Source organism: Ambystoma mexicanum, chromosome 4p (assembly GCF_040938575.1).
Source record: "Ambystoma mexicanum isolate Mex_15411 chromosome 4p, UKY_AmexF1_1, whole genome shotgun sequence".
NCBI classification, from domain to species: Eukaryota; Metazoa; Chordata; class Amphibia; order Caudata; family Ambystomatidae; genus Ambystoma; species Ambystoma mexicanum.
Window position 1 is genome coordinate 941,527,850 of NC_090927.1, and position 20,322 is coordinate 941,548,171.

The window sequence follows — 20,322 nt, forward strand, 5'->3', positions numbered from 1 at the left end:
TTCTTTCCACGCCTTACTTCCAGAGCCGGCTTCCGCCTGCCGGCGAATCGTGTTGCCTTTAGGAAAGGGTGCTGTATCCAATCGGCCTGGTGGGGGTAAGCAGAAACGAAGACATGACAATTCCAGAGCGGCGGCCATCTTTGAGTGTAGAGCACCGCGTGTGCTCCAGTGGTGGATGAATAAATAAGTGAGCCAGATGACTGCTCTCTCTATAACGGAACGTTGCGGTCAAAAAACCTAGTAGGCTGCAGATAGTGGGCTGATGTCGGGTAATACCAGCGCTGATTACAGCGGGGCGCAGAGGGGATCAGGGACAGCTGGTAATATGCCCCAAGCTTACTTCATGTCCTGTGATGGCCGGTGGGGTCTGGGGTGCTGCTCCTGCAGTGCACCATGGGCGCTGAAGAGCTCCTGCTCCACAGGCAAAGAAGACACGAATGGTCAGCTCAGTCAGAGCCTTTGCCTTCTTTCCACGCCTTACTTCCACGTTGGAAGCAAGACAACACAGAGTAACACAGCTTTGATCCCCGGGTCCACGCTTAGAAACCTCTGGATATTAAGTGCATTATAAATAACCTATGAAATCATATAAATAGTAAGTTAATGCACTGTATGTATCTATATGCTTGAACGCCTATTGGATGGAAGGGCAAAGACTGATTGATGGAAGAAATGTATATGAAGACATTTTAATTTATAATTTTGAATGTATCATGTATTTTGTATTTATAACAGAACTGTGTTTTATTAGATTGCAATATATTTCACAGGAAGATTGTTCTTGCTGGTCTTCCTGATCTCCTTATGTGATTTTATGTCGAAAATGCGATATGTCGTGATGGATCATGCCTTCAAACAGTGTTTAAGGTTTATTTTGTGAACCATTTAACACTTAATAACATGAGTACATAAATCATAACTAGCCATTACAAATACTTTCAACTAAACGTTGATACAAACAAAATAATTGCTTTCACCCAATAACACATATTTCAGGAGCAATGTTCTCTTTTGATCACAAACGAACGTACATTAGATAAGAAATCAGATTTGAATATCAGATATTGCTCACATGGTTCTAGTTGCAGACCTATACATATGACATGCGCAATAACATACCTTTTTGAATGAAATAGTAGTAACATGTACATTATGAAAAGAGAGCTTAGTAGCCAACTACACATTTTAAATGCATATTTCAAACTCAACGACATGGTGCATGTGAACTTTCATATTTATAATATTGTTCCAGAGTGTATACTGGCACTGCGAGCCCTTTATACGCATCGCCATTCTTTAGATTGCTAATTAACTGTCAATACCTCAGCAGCCCTTTTTGTTCTTTCCTTAACATCACGGTGTGACAGTTGAGTCATCAAAGGCAAGGAAAATATATATAATTTAAAGCACATAATTATACAAGTTTTAAAACACCTTGAAGTGTCATTATTTGTTTTTATAATCAACTTTCGGCTCACAAACTTTTTTAATGAAAGCCTTTCACAGGAAATAGATCGTTTTATACTTCCGCAGTGAAGTATATAAGGTTTAGAAATGTGCAAATAGTCTTCTTTAAATTAATTTCTAAAGGCCCTACGTGTTCGGAGATTGCTCAATATAACTTGCCCATTAGACCAAAGAAGATGCTCTGCTGTGAGCTCCCACAGACCAAAGAAGAGGTCAGTTGTGAGCTTCCATAGACCACAGAAGAGGTCAGCTGTGAGCTCCCAAAAACCACAGAAGAGGTCAGTTGTGAGCTTCCATAGACCACAGAAGAGGTCAGCTGTGAGCTCCCAAAAACCACAGAAGAGGTCAGTTGTGAGCTCCCATAGACCAAAGAAGAAGTCAGTTGTGAGCTCCCATAAACCACAGAAGAGATCAATTGTGAGCTTCCATAGACCACAGAAGAGGTCCGTTATGAGCTCCCATAGACCACAGAAGAGGTCAGTTGTGAGCTTCCATAGACCACAGAAGAGGTCAGCTGTGAGCTCCCAAAAACCACAGAAGAGGTCAGTTGTGAGCTTCCATAGACCACAGAAGAGGTCAGCTGTGAGCTCCCAAAAACCACAGAAGAGGTCAGTTGTGAGCTCCCATAGACCAAAGAAGAAGTCAGTTGTGAGCTCCCATAAACCAAAGAAGAGATCAATTGTGAGCTTCCATAGACCACAGAAGAGGTCCGTTATGAGCTCCCATAGACCACAGAAGAGGTCAGTTGTGAGCTCCCATAGACCACAGAAGAGGTCAATTGTGAGCTATAGACCAAAGAAGAGGTCAGTTGTGAGCTTCTATAGACCAAGGAAGAGGTCAGTTGTGAGTTCCCATAGACCAAAGAAGAGGTCAGTTGTGAGCTCCCATAGAGCAAAGAAGAGGCACCGTTGTGAACTCCCATAGACCAAAGAAGAGGTCAGTTGTGAGCTCCCATAGACCAAAGAAGAGGTCAGTTATGAGCTCCCAAAGACCACAGAAGAGGTCAGTTGTGAGCTCCCATAGACCACGGAAGAGGTCAGTTGTGAGCTCCCATAGACCAAAGAAGAGGTCAGTTGTGAGTTCCCATAGACCAAAGAAGAGACACTGTTGTGAACTCCCATAGACCAAAGAAGAGGTTAGTTGTGAGCTCCCATAGACCAAAGAGGAGGCACCGTTGTAAATTCCCATAGACCAAAGAAGCGGCACCGCTGTGAGCTCCCATAGACAAAAGAAGAGGTCAGTTGTGAGCTCCCATTGACCAGAGAAGAGGTCAGTTGTGAGCTCCCATAGACCAAAGAAGAGGTCAGTTGTGAGCTCCCATAGACCAGAGAAGAGGTCAGTTGTGAGCTCCCATAGACCAAAGAAGAGGCACCGCTGTAAGTTCCCATAGACCAAAGAAGAGGCACCGCTGTAAGTTCCCATAGACCAAAGAAGCGGCACCGCTGTGAGCTCCCATAGACCAAAGAAGAGGTCAGTTGTGAGCTCCCATAGGCCAGAGAAGAGGTCAGTTGTGAGCTCCCATAGACCAAAGAAGAGGCACCGCTGTAAGTTCCCATAGACCAAAGAAGCGGCACCGCTGTGAGCTCCCATAGACCAAAGAAGAGGTCAGTTGTGAGCTCCCATAGACCAGAGAAGAGGTCAGTTGTGAGCTCCCATAGACCAGAGAAGAGGTCAGTTGTGAGCTCCCATAGACCAGAGAAGAGGTCAGTTGTGAGCTCCCACAGTACTTGAGGAAATTATCTGAGAGATCAAAGAAGAGACAGAGAGAGAGAGAGAGCGAAGTGAGAGTTAAAGATGGAGAAATAAAGAGGATAGAGAGGGAAGGAGAGAGATTTTCCAAATAGACATTGGAAGAATGTGTTCCTAACAGATCATAGAACACATAGATGGCTGATCATCGAACAGGTAGAGGATGACAGGGGTGGCTGCTTCATTGTTCGGCTTCAAATGTAAAACACTGTTGGGTTCCTTGAAATGTTTTGAGACTTGTTACTAAAGTTTCCCAAACTCGAACAGCATTACTGCCTTGAAAGGATAGATGCTAGAAAAGATTTTCTTTTTGCAACTTTTGCTCCACTGACTTGTCTATCTTATGGTACTGTGGCTGGCGTTTGAGGTAAGTACAACATGTTTGCCTTCACATACGTGCTCAACTCTTTTATTTTGAGGGCGCTTTCATGTGTACTTGTCTTTTTACATTGTATCTACACGACTTTAAGTGGAATGTTACAGGGGTACTTTCTTTTTTAATTTTTTATCTGTCATTATTTGATATGCCCTTTTGACTTGCCTAGGACAGGCTTGCTACAGATAATCATGGTGTACTTATGTATTCGCTACCGTGCACATCTTCCTTTTACTGCAGAATGTTGATTTCAGTATCACACTCTCAAAATGACTTCCACTTGTGGTTTAAATTGTCTACTTTAGCAATCTTGCTTTTTGGCCATTGTTTCACGCTCTGAGTTTGGAAACGCCCATAGATGTACATAAACTTTCACAGTGTATGACGGGACTCCCCGGCACAGTGGTGTGTGTGGCTGAACTGGTTGAAACTGGGCTTGGAGCCATCTGGCCTCAATCCACCCTTCTTGCAGGGGATGCCTGTTGCTGGACAGATTGAACTGCTGTCCCCTGCTTGAAAGGTGCACATCCTTTCCATCGGTGTGATGAGGTAACCACTAGCTTTGATTTTGAATGAGAAGAGGAGTCTTGCATCTGTTCTGGAGGCTAGCCTCAGGGATCCAAGAATCTGACGAATTAAACACTGTAATGAAGACTCAGAGGACTGTTGCTGCAGACACCAAGAATGTCACTAGCAGTTTACCAGAGATAACTTGATGAGTTTCCTGTGACCAGAAAAGACACTAGACAGCGCCACACTTAAACTTGTGGGATCAACCAGTCATGGTCCTGCTCCAGTATCCTGGCTTCTCAGGTGCAATGGCCGCTGGCCCAAGCTGGAGCTTGGGACTCTGCAGATCTTTGGTTTGTGGCCCAAGAACACTTACCTGCTTCTACTCTCCTGCATGAGTAGGGGCCTGTTAAGAGCGTGTTCTATGCAATCACCATGATCCAAGACTGTTGACCCGTGGCATGGATTTCTTTGCTTTTGCACTTCATCTGCCGTGTTCTAATGGTCATCCTGATGGCAGACCGTGGACGTTGATGTGGCTGCTGTCCTGTGGTACTGTAAGTCTATTGCAACTTTCTGGTAACAGGAGATCAGAACTACCATCAAGCTGGTCTCAATCCTGACACCTGCTTCAGCCACTATATGTGTGACCCCTGGACTCCTACTGATGGTGAACGAAACCGAAATAAATGTCATAAGTGATTATGAGTACCCCAGTGGTGGTCACTTGGAAAACCAGAGTAAGGGGTGCAAACGAGCCTTCCACTTTTGGGGTCCCCATTCGGCAGAGAATTCTTCCAGATACCACGTTCACCCAGGTTAAAAAGTCAGCCAGTAGAGCAGTGCAGCGCAGTGCGAGGACAAACAATGTTTTCATCCAAAGCTTCTCCAGGGAATTCCTTATGCTAGAGCTGGTGTGGACTTGATGTGAACATGTGAATGCTTTCAACCCGCAAAACAAGCATGAGAAAAGAAACGCTTGCAACTACAATTGCATTCTAAGCAGAAACATTCCACCTTGCAGATACGTTTGCACTGCGCCCCATTTGCAGCAATATCTATTGTTATTGTTATTGTTATTGTTATTTTGCATTTATATAGCGCCTTATATAGCATTGGTATGGTCTGAAGGCGCTGGTAGGTTGCTCATGCCCTTGAGAACCGAAGTTCATATCAGTAGAGAGAATAGAGAGAGTCAAAAGGGTGCGTGTGGGCACCGGGTATGTGTGCAGCTCGTGCGGTAACCGTGTAATAGCTGCATTCTAGCAGTAGGTGTGCTGGTTGAGAGGTCAGCAGTATGTGTTCGTTCTGGCAGGATTTATCCAGAGCGGATGTGGCTGCGTTAGGCCTGAGGAGAACGCTTGGCTGGGGGGGTGTTACCAGCAGTGATTACTTAGAATGATGTGGAGTGAGCGGCGAGTGTTGGTATGAGAACAGTTATACCGAATGGTGTCATAGTATCACTGTGTTCTAGTTGAGTGGTGATGTAAGGAGAGAGTAAGCGTGGTGGTGGGATAAGGTGGGTTATATACCCTTTCAGATATTCTCTGCATTCCAAATCATACTATATACGTCGCGTGCTGCAGTCGGTTCCATGCACTCCTATCCACTTCATGCATCCCAGGCTGTTTCATATATTTCGGTCACGCATTCATGCATTCTGGCTTGCCGCGTGCGTTCGAGTTTGTTCTGTGCGCTCTAGTTCGCCATGCGTACTCCAGTCATTGTGGGTTAAATGCTCTTTAAGCGTTATCTGCGTTCCAAACCATACTTTATGCGTTACGCAATTCTATGCGCTTCAGTCCGTCCAATGCCCCCTATCCACTTTTGTTTGCCCCACGCGTACACTCTTGTCAGCCTCAAGCATGTACCCACTCACCCCCTCTACCCCACTCACCCCTCTACCCACTCACCCCCTCTACCCCTCAACCCCTCTACCCCTCTATTCCCTCAAACCCTCTACCCCCTCAACCCCTCTACCCCCTCAACCCCTCTACCCCCTCAACCCCTCTACGCACTCACCCCCTCTACGCACTCACCCTCTCTACGCAGTCACCCCTTCTGCGCACTCACCCCTTCTGCGCACTCACCCCTTCTGCGCACTCATCCCTTCTTCACATTCATCACTTCTACGCACTCAACCTCTCTACGCATTTTTCATCTCTACGCGCTCAACCCCTCTACGCAATTAAACCCCCTTTACGCACTCATCCCCATTACGCACTCATCCCTCTACGCATTGGTCGAACAGAGCTGTGTAAGAAAAATATGTACATTTCCTTGACATACCCTTCTTTGCTCATTGAATAATAAATAGCAATTATCTTGTATCAATTATCACTTGATACACTGAAAGGAATTAACACAATTGTCAGTAGCCTCACTTTAATATTTAATAGTACATGTTGTGGGAAACCCTAAAGAAACAATATGTGCTCTTCTGTGCAATACCAAGATGCCCTTGACACCCTGTTCTGTACCTTTTGTGGCGTGGCCAGTCTTGGCTGCCTGGAAAATTAAATCAGATAGATTGTGTTTTCAAGGGTCAAAGGTCAGTTCAAAATCAAAGCTTTGTAGTTAAACGTTCATTTTCTAATTATCGCAGGAAGGCTATGGGTTGTAGCTTCAAACATGGGGAGGAGAGATTTGTGGTCAGTGATGGGTCTGAAAGAATGACCATGTACACATAGATGCAAATGTCTTATCCTGCATGGAACCCAATGGCTTCACTCTCAATCTATGAATTCTCAATTTTCTGTGGCCACGAACACCCTGTTGGCATGGGCAATGGTGCACTATTTTCCCTTTCGACCTCTATGCATGGTTACACCCATGAGTCCTATGAGACTAGATAGGCCGTTTGAAGGGTGTCATTACTGGACCAGTGGGGGAGCTGTTAGTCTCGTAGTTTACACCTCTAAACTAAATCTCTTCACTGTATCTGAAAATACACTCCTCCCCCCTGCTGCTGACAGCTGTGCACTCATACATGCTAATAAAAAGAATGCGTTCTCTATACAGCTGTCAACAAAGTGCTGTACGTTTCACATTTGTGTATTTACAATTATTACTACCCAGCCGAATTTGGCACTCATATAACAACCTCAAAAGGGTGAAAGGCTAAGTTGGCCCTTGCCAGGCTAAGGACCTCCAACCTGCACATTAACTATGCATCTCATAAAGAAACACATAATATGCTGAGCTATCTCACTGGAAAGGGGCAGATTTTAATCACATGGTGCATATTTGATATATTTAACAACAACTATAAAGTAAACAGGTGTTCAGTTATATACAGAAGTATTGACAAATGCTCTGTAAGCATGGACAGAAAGAAACATTTTTTTTTTCTTTAATGTACACAGCCCGGTTAGAAATGATGAAAATGTGGACTGTGAATTCATCGCTTGTAGCTATAAAATGGTGCTGAGAAATATAAGATTACAAAAATAAAAATAAAGGTAGAATTAATGTGTAATCAAGAATGTAACAGAATAGAATAATGGTGGCCTGGTACTTTGATTGATGACGGAGAAAAATAATGTAAACATAAACAGAAGGAAAACACTCATTATAATGAAATGACTGCTGGCAGATAACAAGGTTATTTTATGGTCTTGTAAATACAGTGCACATTTTTGCAACTCCACCTGTGTGGCGTGCCCTAGTTAAATATGCTACACTCCATCCCACAAGCATAATAAATAAACAAGCAAATAAAGGCATCCATAAATAAACGCCCAATGGTGTAAATGTTATTATTCTAGTGTGAATGCCAAAGCAAAGATGCACGTCGTATGGATTGGCGATCACCAGGATTTAAGGGTACAAGGTCCTTTCATCGCGGGACTTTTTTTCGCAGGTTTATTTACCGCAAATCTTTTAATGAAAAAAACCCATGTAATTTTTTGGTGGGGTTCGAAAATTATATATCTGGGATGTGGGTGTTTGGGAATAGATAAAAAAAGGTTTGGTGGGGGACCCCCCCAAAAATATATATTTTTTAAATGTGATTGGTTTTTTGTTAAAAATGCACTGTAAAAAACCCTGCAAAAAACATCCTGCGATGAAATGCCATGGAACTGATTTAAGTGTGTTTCTTTCTGAAAAAGTAAGACATTGTATAGTCAGTAGTGAGCACATATGTTGTGGCTAGAGAGGCCATTTACTCCAGTCCCATCTGTGGGAGTTTTTCATAAGCTCCTTCATCAGTACTGTAAGTGTTTCGAATTGGGGAAAATAATGGTACTTTACCATGGGATTGAAACTCACTACTTGTGAAATTGTTTGCAGATTAAGGCATGCCTTAATGTTCAGAATGCATGTCGAGACAGCAATGATTCCATCTTTGCTCAACTTGCTACCTGTAAAATCCTGCTTTTCCTATCAGGAATTCACACTTCTGCTTGTTTAACCTGAGTCCCATTTACTTGGTATCAGGTAACATTATCTCCACCAATCATATCGCCATCTATATGGTCGTGGGGTAAGGCCATAGGGGATATTATTAGTGGCGATAATTGATGAGGTTTGGGGGACCGGAGTTACGGTGGTTCCCCCGCTCCATTAAAAAAAGTATGGGATTTGCAAGGGTGTCCCCCGCAGGTTCCATGGCTTAATATTGCGGCAAAAATATGGCGATATTTTTGTATGGCGATATTTTTGTGGGGACATTAACACATGGAACCATTTACTTCACGTGCTAGTGCATCACTCCAGATTCACGGGATGTGGTCGTCTTCAGAGAGCGTGAGTACAGCACATTGGCAATGCTCATATTTATTCCACATTGCAGGCCTTGAGACCTGATCCGATGGGAGTGAAGTACTCCACCTAAACTCCATCTCGAGCATCCACAGAGGCTGTCATGCACTGAAAATGTTTTTTTTTAGCAATTCTTTTCTAAGTTTGATCTTGTGGTAGCCTGCATGCAAATCAACCTTTGCAAATAGTATGGCACCTGCCGGTTCTTTGATAAGGTCATCACCCATCACAGTGGGTTGTCATTGTTTTTTTAATTATTATGTCTGGGGTGCACCTTCTGAGACATATGCATACATTGGCCTGTTGATTTACTTTGTTACAATTACTAATGAAGAAACCCAGGACCCTGGCCCTGACATTCTTTCCATTATGATCCAATTTTCAAGATTTGCCTGTTTATGTTCCGCCATACCATGCTTAGGGAACTGCATGTGCCTATGACAGATGGCCACATGTTAGATAGTCTTATCCCTGTGAACAGTAAGTCATGCCCCATGTGCATCTGATACGTTGGGTACAGGCTTGAAATTCATCCAATAGATCTTCGAGTCCTACGATGGAGATGACAAATGAAACCTAAGGGGACCAAGCAGCAAAGCCAGTTTATAGCTCACAATTATGTATCTATCCATCTCTGCTGCAGACACTCATAGTGAAATTGTGTTCTTTTCTTCATGTTGGTGTACACACTGCACATGGGCATCAGAGTATTATGGGATAGCACCCATCTTTACTCTAGTAGGGGAGAGGTGAGGGATTGGTGATAGTGCATTGAGTGTGTGATCTAGAATTATATTCACAGATGCTTCAGTGTCAGCAATGTCTGACACCTCTATTCAGCCGTGCACCATGCTCTGATGAGATTTATCGTGAGGTGTGCATCCTTTCGCTTGACTCATTCATTTTGTGTGAACCCACTTGCTCACGATTCCTTGCTATTTCAAGGAGGGGTTGAAATAATAAGATATACGGTTCCTGCTTGATATATTTGTATGACTGAGGCGAACTGCAGTCTTTCTTACCATTAACCTGTATTTCACCTTCAGCTTCTCGTAATTTACATTTTCCTGGGTGCCACACTCCTGCAGGAATATTGGCTACTGCTTCACCAGGACTTTGGGTAGCCCACTCAGGATGAACACGTTTCAAAGTTTTTATTAAAACGTAGAGTCAATCTCGTATTGGCAGCCATGTAGAAATGGTGATTCCTTTGTTTAACAGTGAGAGGAAAAGCTGGTGCCTGCCACCATCATACAGGTCTAGAAATATGGCTTCTGCCCCAGAGGACCCTCCTCAGATGTAGTAATGTTGTTCTAATCCATTTAGCCACATGGACCATCTTGTGCATATCAATGATACATTCTCTCTGATGTTAAAGAAGGAGCTGCAGAAGTGGAGAAGTGACACGAGGCAGAACACCTCTTGGGACAGGAGCTGCTCCTGCTGGAGCCTCCTCATTCTTGATGATAGAAGCTGTGTGGGCAGTAAACGGAGGTGCAACATGAAGTACCATCGTGCCAATGTTATATCTTTATGCTCATGAGAAGCAGAACATGTAAGGCATGGGAGACATGCATGGATCTTACTTCCCACTCATGCTTCAGTGTGGGGCAGGCAACATTTTATCTCTAACTGTGGCAGCATGTATAACCACTTGTGCGTGAATGTGTGGAGGAGGGTCAGCTGTTTCTGGCTCAGTGGGGGCAGGCTGTACCGTTAACCCATTTGCTATCCTCTAGGGGTTCCTGCCTTCTTGTCTTAAGTAACAATATTTCTTCATAGGTTAAATGATGAAAGATGCAAACAGAAACGCTAGAACATACGTCCTAATTGTGGAAAGCTTTATCTGAGAATAACTAGTGATATTATCGGATGCAGCTCACAGGTACATGAGGAAATGTGCGAATTTCACAATGATCCTGTTTTACATTTAACTACAATCACAACAATTTAAAAACATACCATCCCTAAGGGATATCTACCACCAGCATCAATCTCATATTGCGAAGTGAAGGAGGAATTACATATTTTTGGATAGACAAAGACAGAGGGCCTGAATAAAGAGCAGTTGAAAGGAATGCTGGAGCATGAATGAAAGAGATATTAACATATGCAGAACAGTGAGGCCTACAACACTTACACACTGTATGCATGTTTATGAAAACATTTTATGGTGGTGTGCATTATCTGATTGAATGCATTGCTCTTCATAAAACACAAGTTGAGAATATTGCTTTGCACTGAATTATCAATTAATTAATGTTAAGCTGACAAAATGAGGTAACAGTAAAACATGGGGCATCACGTATAATTATGAACAGAACATAATATTATCTGATTACCATTACAAGTAAGAATGACAAAAATAAAATATTTTCCAAAGTTGTCACCTTAGTTTGCACTAAAGAGTTTTGTTTGTGCAGCAGTCCTCTCTCGTGTGAAGTGGAAATGCCCAGACCAATGATCTTTCACTTTGATAAATGCTCAAAATATTGGGCCATCTGCGTTTACTTGAGACTAAGGCCTTGTAGCCAATTTACAAACAATTAAATTCAAATGCCAGTCTTTTGCTGTCAAAACTCAAAATCCATGGGCTATCATTTTTAACCTTATCTGAAAGTCATTGATCTCAGTATCTGGTCATTCATTATCAACCTATTACTTTGGTAGAGATTTAGGCTCATGAAGTATGTTTCTGTGTCATTAAGCTGCCTATTGAAATTATCAGTTTATTGAACAGACTGTGGGGATCATTACGAGCTGTGCAGTAAAATGGTGGCAATTCCACCTCTGCAGAATTACTTTTAGTGTGTGAAAATATGTGTAGGTTTAGTGCCCTGTAGATATGCATGTTGGTCTAAGCACATCACGCTACGAACCTATTGCTACACTAATGGTGATCATGCTGGCATTTTGTTTTATTCGCCATCTTGGATGCAATTTTCTGTTCAGCTCCCTGTTCATTTTGCCTTTCTCATTCTGAACACAGTGGAGGACCGCGGCATGAACCCCTGCTAATTGCTGAACAGGAATGCACATTCTGCCGAGCGTTTTGTTTGTCTTACCTGTAGAACCTTGAAGAACCTTGAAGTGTCTGCAGAAGCATTTCTAATCTATGAATTAGGTGCCCACCTGTCTCAACCATATTTTCCCCATCACTATAAATTGTAATAATGTGCAGATGCTACACGCTCCTTTAGAGAAAAAACCCATTCCTAGCTTTAGAGCTTTAGAGCAGACTGCTTCAGAAGCAACACAGATAAGCTGTTTATCAAATTTTACCTTGTACCAGTGAACAAGATATGCCCCCACGCACTGTTTTGCTCTGCTCCCATGAAGTAAATTGTCAATTGGAGAACGGGGAAAATGCAGACTTGTTGCTTTAGTAACATTACCTACGTGGAAAGGTCATGAGCCCTATGGACCCTGTCACATGAAGGGGCTGATTAAGTGTTTCAAATGTGATTCTGTTTTGTATATATGTGTGTACTCTTGGTTGTTCGGGGCTCTCTCCCCCATGTTATCTGTATGCATGCATACTGGGGCTCTGAGACCCTAGCTCGGGTTGTGAATAAATGCATTGTTGGACCTGGTGACTGGCTATTTCCATTTCTTTTTACTAAGCTTTATTTTGTGGTCTTTCAGATGGCGCCCAAACAGAGACCCTCCCGTTGATGTTCCATCCATGTTGGATGAAGACGAGGATGTTGGATTGGGATCAGAGAGTAAAAGGGGCCCCTGCACAAGAGACGTGTTTCCTCACAGACTGATATGACTGATATCTGGCCAATCGCGGCGCCGACGGGACATCGAAGCGAGGGTTCCAGAATGGAGGCTTGTTCTGCCGCTTGGAGGAATTGCCAGCCACGATGATCGTTCGATTGAACTTGTTTGGAAATCAGGTGAGCATGTTTCAGTAAGGAAAGGGCCTGGTGATTTTGGATTTGAATTTGATTGGTAGTATATTTGCGCAAATATTGTTGACTAGCTAAGACTGTGATTTTAGTATGCCTGGTAAGTTGTTATCCTGTTTTGCAATGTTTCATTGCCAAGGACAACCTAAGTATTTGAAACATAGTCAACCTGCACCACCCACGGTGTTGGCAGCGTATGACATGTACATATCGTATGGCCTAGGCGCATTTGTATTCAATGATGTTTGGCATCGACAAACCAGGCATGCACCCGACCATCAGTGGCCAGTCCTGAGTTGTTTTGAGTTAGCGAGAATAGAATATTTGGAATCTGCGTTGTTACATAATAAAGCTTAGGCCAGCAGCATGTGACGCTGTTAGAGATTGGAAGAAGGAAGCGAATATGCGACTCAGAAGTAGAGAGAAGCATGCACGTAGATATATGACAAATGCCAAGAAGGCTTTAGTACACGATCAGCAGAAACAGCGCAAGGCCATTAGGACCATGGATAAGGCCTTTCAATTAGACATGCAGAAATGAAATCCATCGCAAGATTTGAATGTGTCGGATGAGTTGTTGAATAAGTTATTGAATGAGCGGAGATCTGATTCAGGAGCCAATTAAACTGCACCACCTCCTTATATACCTCCCCCTGCATCTGTACCCGGTCCGATTGTGACAGCTGCTGCTACACCCATTGTTCCCACTGCAAGAATATTTCCTCCATCACCGAGTGCTCAGGACTTATTTTTACTTTCCTTACCATGCCAGCTACCTCCATTCCCCTCCCCCCCTATCAGTGATCGATACTGAATCAAGAATAGTGACACGTAGTACGATATCTGGAGAGAAAAAGGAGGAGCTGTGTGTGGGCTGAAACGTACATGGAGGGAGGTGATGAAACTGCTACTGTAAGTGCAATGTCTGACCACGGGGTATTCCTGAACAGAAAGTGGTGATAGAACAAATGGGAGTGTATCTTGCTGAAATATGGAATGATTTGACTGATTCAGCTATTCCACAAGAATTGCAGGATTTGATTTTCTTGTCTCGTTCGAGAGCTATCGCGACTAAAATACATGAGCATATGTTGCAAAAGTGTTTGTATATAAGAGGGAACTTGATCTTCTACATAGGGATCAATTGAATAAGGATAAGCAAGATTCATCGTATGTACAGAAGCAATTTTTGCCCTCATTGAAACCTGTGAGTGAAGAAATGCGCATATGTATAAGGGATGCGCTTAGATGTATTTCAGACACTTCTATTCCCCCTATTGAAGTGCATGATACATTTAGCCAGTATACTCCGGAAATGCAAAGGAAACTGTTACAAGTGATGGTTGAGTATTTACAAGATAAATGCATGAAAAGAAATTTGTGTTGTCCTGCGGACATGATGGTGATTTACAAATGAGCATTTTCTCCTCACACCATGATAGCTTCCTTGTCATTCGATTTGGCTTTAAGCGTTCAGAACTCTCTACTCTACAATTACCTATGAGAGAGGTTCCTCCGACACTAGTCCCGAAAGTAGAGATTCCAGGGGTAGGTAATGTACCTGCCTCCACTACCCCAGCAGCTTACATCTCGCAGTTTGTCCATGTCCCATTTTCAAGACAGGAAGTGAATACGATTAAACTGTCTATTCCAGACATTAGGAAGAATCCCACAGGGTTCTACAAAGAGATTGAATCTGTTCTGAATTTGCTGGTTTTCACCTTATGGGATATTGACTTGTTGTTTCCTGTGATCCACCCTGCAGATTTATGGAAGCAGATTAGAACTGTAGATGATCAAGCGAGTATGGGCGATACTTGGGACGCTTTGACACGAGCTGATGCGGGTAGAAATGCAGACGAGAAACCGCCTCAGTCTATATTAATGTTGCTGAATAATGTAGTAACCAAACTGAAAACTTTAGTGCCCGAGAAGAGAATCGTATGGGACAAATTGACAGCATGCATACAAGGTAAAAGCGAGGGTGCAACTGAGTTCTTTAACAGATTTGAACAAGTGTTTTCAGATTTTAGTGAACAAGATTTGAGTACAGAACAGAGAAAAAGACTATTTGTCGACAAATTTGTACAAGGATTGTTGCCTGACATTCAAACTCAGATCATGACATCCGAGAGTGCATGGCAAGCAAAATCGCAATCCGAGGTACTACACATTGCCCAGTATTATGAGAGCAGGGTAAACACAGAGAAGGAAAAGGTGGAGAAGAATAAGGGTGATCTGAAGACCAGAGTCCTTTTACAGCAAATAGCACAAGGCTTCAGGGGTGGGAATCCACAACTTAGAGGTCAGTTTGTACCACAAATGGGAGCGCCATTGGGTCCTCCTCACGTGAATCAGTGTGCGTATGGTAGACAGGAAGGCCATTGGAGGGCACAGTGTCCGTCTCTCCAACAGCGAGCTAATAACCCATATGGCACCATGAGCAGGTGATCAAGGGGTCACCCTGGAATTACTTGTCCTGGTAGATAGCAATTTGCACAGAATCAGCAGAAGCAACCACAAGATATGAATGTGGGTAACCAAGGAGGGGACAAGCTACAGAATATGAATAGCAGGAATGTTTTCAATAATCCTACACACGCATACTTCACAGAAGATTTCACATCTGACGATGTACTGTTTCGCTAGGACAGCCCAAAGCAGAGTCTGGGACCGAAACCTATTCCTGTAGATCAAAAGGGGCCCTACGTTGAAATGAAGGTGGGGAATAGGGAGCATATTTTCCTAGTGGAAACCGGGGCACAGAAGTGTTCCATTGATCATATGCGGGTTCCAGATATCCCACTGTGAGGGCAGAGCAACGTTTCTGTAGGGTTCTCCGGTACGCCAGTAGTTAGTTCAGTCTCTCGGCCGGTTCTGATTGCATTGGGACCATTTATGGATTCATGTCCATTCTATTGATGGTGAATTGCGGCGAAAATTTGTTGGGATTAAATCTGTTGAAGAAATTAAATGCTGTTATTCATTGTTCTCCAGATGGAGTGTACTTGAGTGTTGAGCCAGTACGAATAATTTTAAAAAAAAGGTATTATGCTGCCCCGCATTCCACAGTACAAAATATCAGTACAGGGTGAGCGTGCATTGAAGAACAGCCCGATCCTTCCTGTATATAAAAAAAGGGGATCATGTTTTACCCTACCATTTCATATTGATTTGCGTGCAAATTAACAAAATTGACACGCCACAGTTCCTGATTGGCCCTGATGTTACGACTATCTTAACTATGATCCCGGCTTCAGCTACAAATTTTAGTTTCATTGATTTGAAGAATGCTTTCTTTGGCATTCCTGTAAACACGGATAGTAGGTATCTGTTTGCGTTTACCTTAGGTGGACGCTGTTTCACATTCACACGCGTTCCTCAGGGTTACACTGAGAGGCCAAGCATGTACAGTAGGGCATTGAAAGAACAGCTTGATATGCTTGAGCTGCTGTCAACCTGCACATTGCTGCAGTATATAGACGACTTGTTTATTGCTGCAGATTCTGAGGACGCTTGCTGAGGGAAAATGGCTGACACCTAAACGTATACGGAGCATTTCTGACATGTCTGTTCCAAAAACTCAGAAAGAAGTTAGAGCCCTGATTGGCATGGCTTCATACTGTATACAGTGGAACCCTCATTTTTCGCTTTTGATTAAACCTATGTTGGCATTGGCAAAGAAGGGTGTTCCTTTGGCTTGAGTTGGGACATGGATTGCCAGAACGCTTGTGATCGTCTCAAGGTTGCGCTGTGTTCAGCGCCAGTTTTGGGCACACCGAATTATGAGAAGAATTTTGTTTTGTATGTGCATGAACGTGAGCTTTGTGGTTTGGCTTTGTTGACACATGAACATGGGGGAAAGAGTAGACCGTGCAGCTTTTTTTTTTCCACGTTAGACACGTTTGCATGTGCTTTGCCCAAAAGTTTTCGAGCTGCAGATGCTGCTGCGTCAGTAAAACAATGTGAGGGTATGGTTTTAGGTCACTCTTTAACCGTGATGGTACCTCACTCTGTTGATGTTCTATTAAACAGAACACACACACAGCATCTCACTTCTGCTCGATTAACGAGATACGAGTTGATTCTTTTTGCACCGCAAATCCAAATTAAGAGATGCTGTACTTTGAATCTGGCTGAACTTTTGCCACCTCCACGAGAGGATGACTGCACCAATGACATGTCACATAGTTTGTCTATATGTTACAGAACAAGAAACAAAGGGTAGAATTGATTTGAGCGAAACACCTTTAAAGTCTCCGAATGGAGAACTATTTTGTGATGGTTCTTGTTTTAAGCTACCTGATGGTACCTACACTGCTGCCTATTCAATTACCACATTAGACAATATTGTTGAGAGAAGAAAGATACTGCATAACTCCACCCAGGCTGTGGAGATTGTTGCATTGACGAGGGCGGGCAAGCTCTCTGATGGATTGTGTTAACATATATACCGATAGCCAGTAGGCTTTTGGAGCTGTTCACAATTTTGCCCTATTAGGGGCAGAGAGGGAATTGTTGACATCACATGGCACCAAAATTCAACACGGTACTCTGATAGTACAATTGTTGTCAGCACTAGCGCTTCCTGCACAGTTCGCGATAATGAAATGTGGCACACACCAAAAAGTGACGGACGATGTAGGACAAGGAAACGCTTTTGCTGACAGAATTGCTAAACTGACTGCCACCGATCCACACTCGGGAATGTATGTGTTAGGCTCAGCTAGATGGGTTACACTAATTTGATGGAAGAAGGGGTCAATTGTGTGAAAGAAATTTAGGCTAAAGCAACAGCAGAGGAAATCAAGCAATGGGAGAATGGTCTGGCAGGATTGGATGTTGAAGGGTGTTGGGTGGACAATGAGAAGCAGCGATGGATGCTGCCCAATGCTTATGTCACTGCTGTAGTCACTATGGCTCATGGTCCAGCACACATATGTGCGAAAAAGATATGCCAGCATTTAGATCATGTCAGGTACAATAAGAATATCCCGAAAATTGACGAACATTTAGTTCAGAATTGTATGGTATGTCTACAACACAACATTGGGAAGGGAACAGCAACACCGAAGGGTAGTTTTGGACCTCCCTCCATGCCATTCAAAGTGATTCATGTTGACTTTATCGAGATGGAACGCTGCCAAAATTACAGATATGTACTGGTAGTGTTTTGCACCTTTAGCAAATGGTCAAAGCTTTCCCGCTTTCCTAGTTTTAGTATGCCAAGAGTCATTCGGTCCGAAAATGGACTGCACTTTATCGCTGATGTTATTCTGCAAATCTGTGCGGGATTACAGATCGATAAACGTTTTCATTCAGAGAGACATACTCAGAGTGCCGGTTTGGTGGAACACCACAATCGTATTTTAAAGAATAAACTTGTGAAGGTGTGTACGTACAGTAATCTAAAATGGCCTTATGCTATACCAATAGCCTTGTTTTCAATGCGGACATCCGCACAGTCAAAAACAGAACTTTCCCCATACAAAATCATTATGGGAAGGCCTGCAAAAGTATGGAATGCACCAAGGTCTAGAAAGTTGTCCGACATTGAATACCCGTTACTGTCTGATTATTTTGACCAGTTGACTCAAAACTTGTGTTTGATTCACCAACAGGTTCGAGCAGCCCTGCCTGAGAAATATGCAAGGCCAGGACATGGAATTCGGCCTGGAGAGTATGTCCTATTGAAGAACTTCAACAGGAAAACATGCCTTGCACCACACTGGAAGGTGCCTTATCAAGTCCTTTTGGCTATGCAGACAGCACTACGTGTGTCAGGCAACAAACATTGGATACATGCAACGCACGTGAAACAAGCGCCACTGCTTTTGCCTCTCAATCATTGCGAAAAGAAGGAGACCGATCATCATGCGCCTATTTTTATTGACGCCAAAAGTGAGACAAAACCTCTTCCGGGGTCTGTGGGGCCTGGGGATAAAGTTGTTTCTTTTTCTTGTTCTTGTTCTTGTTCTTGTTCTTGTTCTTGTTCTTGTTCTTGTTCTTCTTCTTCTTCTTCTTCTTCTTCTTCTTCTTCTTCTTCTTCTTCTTCTTCTTCTTCTTCTTCTTCTTCTTCCTCTTCTTCTTCTTCCTCTTCTTCTTCTTCTTCTTCTTCTTCTTCTTCTTCTTCTTCTTCTTCTTCTTCTTCTTCTTCTTCTTCCTCTTCCTCTTCCTCTTCTTCTTCTTCTTCTAAATTGGATGACATTATTCCTTCAGAAATGGATGGTTCTTCGGATTTAGTTTAGGGATTGACATTACGTTTTGTAATAGATTAGATAAGTGTGGTAAGATTGTTCACCAACGAAGATACCAACACCATTCCCTTGTCATTCCCCTCTAGACAAACAGAGGGGCAGGGAGTAGCAAGAAGACTTCAATCAAGATTGGCCATGTGGTCAAGTGCCACCAAAGGATGATAAATGCCTATCAGTGATGCTTCTTAACGGACGTCAAAGTACTATGCCCGCGTTTGGGGCTGCTTGCTTAAATGAGGACATGGTACATTTGCAGTTTGATGGGCCTGTTCATCAAGGGCCATGGTCCCCGAGGACCAAATGGATAATTATTCTGGTGATAACCTGTATTATGGTCACATTGATACCGGTGCTCTGGTATTTAGAAAGTGTGCATCCACTTAACACTCTATTGCCAACTGTTAGTGCATCTACAATGTCTCCCTTACATGTGTATGCACACACTCTTCGTCCACGTGATCTCAGTCATAAAGGGGGTTACCATAACAACACCCTCATGATGATTATGAATGCAGCTCATGCTATTCTGAATGAAACCAACGGCTGGGTTTGCAAAAATGTGCCACAGCATGGTGAGAAGGGGATAGGTTGGTATATTCCCCTCTTCCCCTTTCTACTGCATTCTATGCTGCATTTAGGGTGCTGTTCTTTGGATGATGAAACAACAGCACCACTGGTAACTTTGATGGAATGAATATAAATTAATTTGATCGATTAGTATTGCTACCTCTAGGATGCTCAGTATTTGCAAAAAGAAGTACACTAAACACTGCCTCTGTTAGACATTCTGACAAATATTCCAGACCCTACCAATCAATGATCTCTTTTAGAAGGACTCCAGTCCATAAGGAGATTGCTCCACCATCATACACCATCAACCATGATCCTGATTCTGTCCCATTCTGTTTATGAAAAGAAGGTTCCCGTCCTATGGGCTTGTATGAAAAATGCATGAACACAGCTGTTTTAGTAAAGGAGGATTGTCCTCTGTATATAGGAGGTTCTATCTATTTTGTTTGTGGAAGTGAAGCTTATCCTTGGTTACCGAAATATTGGCAAGGAACATGTTATTTGTGAATACTCTTGCCAGGAGTGTATATGACTTCTACAGCCGATATATTGAAGACCCCCCCCCCAAGAAGGGGAATCGAAGGTGACACCGCCCTGCAGGTGCTGAGGGACATTTCTAAATCTTTCATTCCATTCTAGGGACAAATTATTAACTCCCATGACATTAGAAAGCTGGCTAGGATTTTGGAGAAAACTATCAATCAGACTACCGACA

At 43.0% G+C, this 20,322-nt stretch overlaps 1 long non-coding RNA gene across 1 annotated transcript in view; it reads left to right on the forward strand.

Annotated features, from left to right (window-relative positions):
- Nucleotides 1–18,735, forward strand: part of LOC138453551 (uncharacterized) — a 230,860-nt gene extending 212,125 nt beyond the window's left edge. The window contains exons 2-3 of the long non-coding RNA XR_011260465.1: nt 12,512–12,768; nt 18,402–18,735. This is a non-coding gene — a long non-coding RNA (uncharacterized lncRNA). The remainder of the gene's footprint in view (nt 1–12,511; nt 12,769–18,401) is intronic.
- The last annotated feature ends 1,587 nt before the right edge of the window (nt 18,736–20,322 follow it).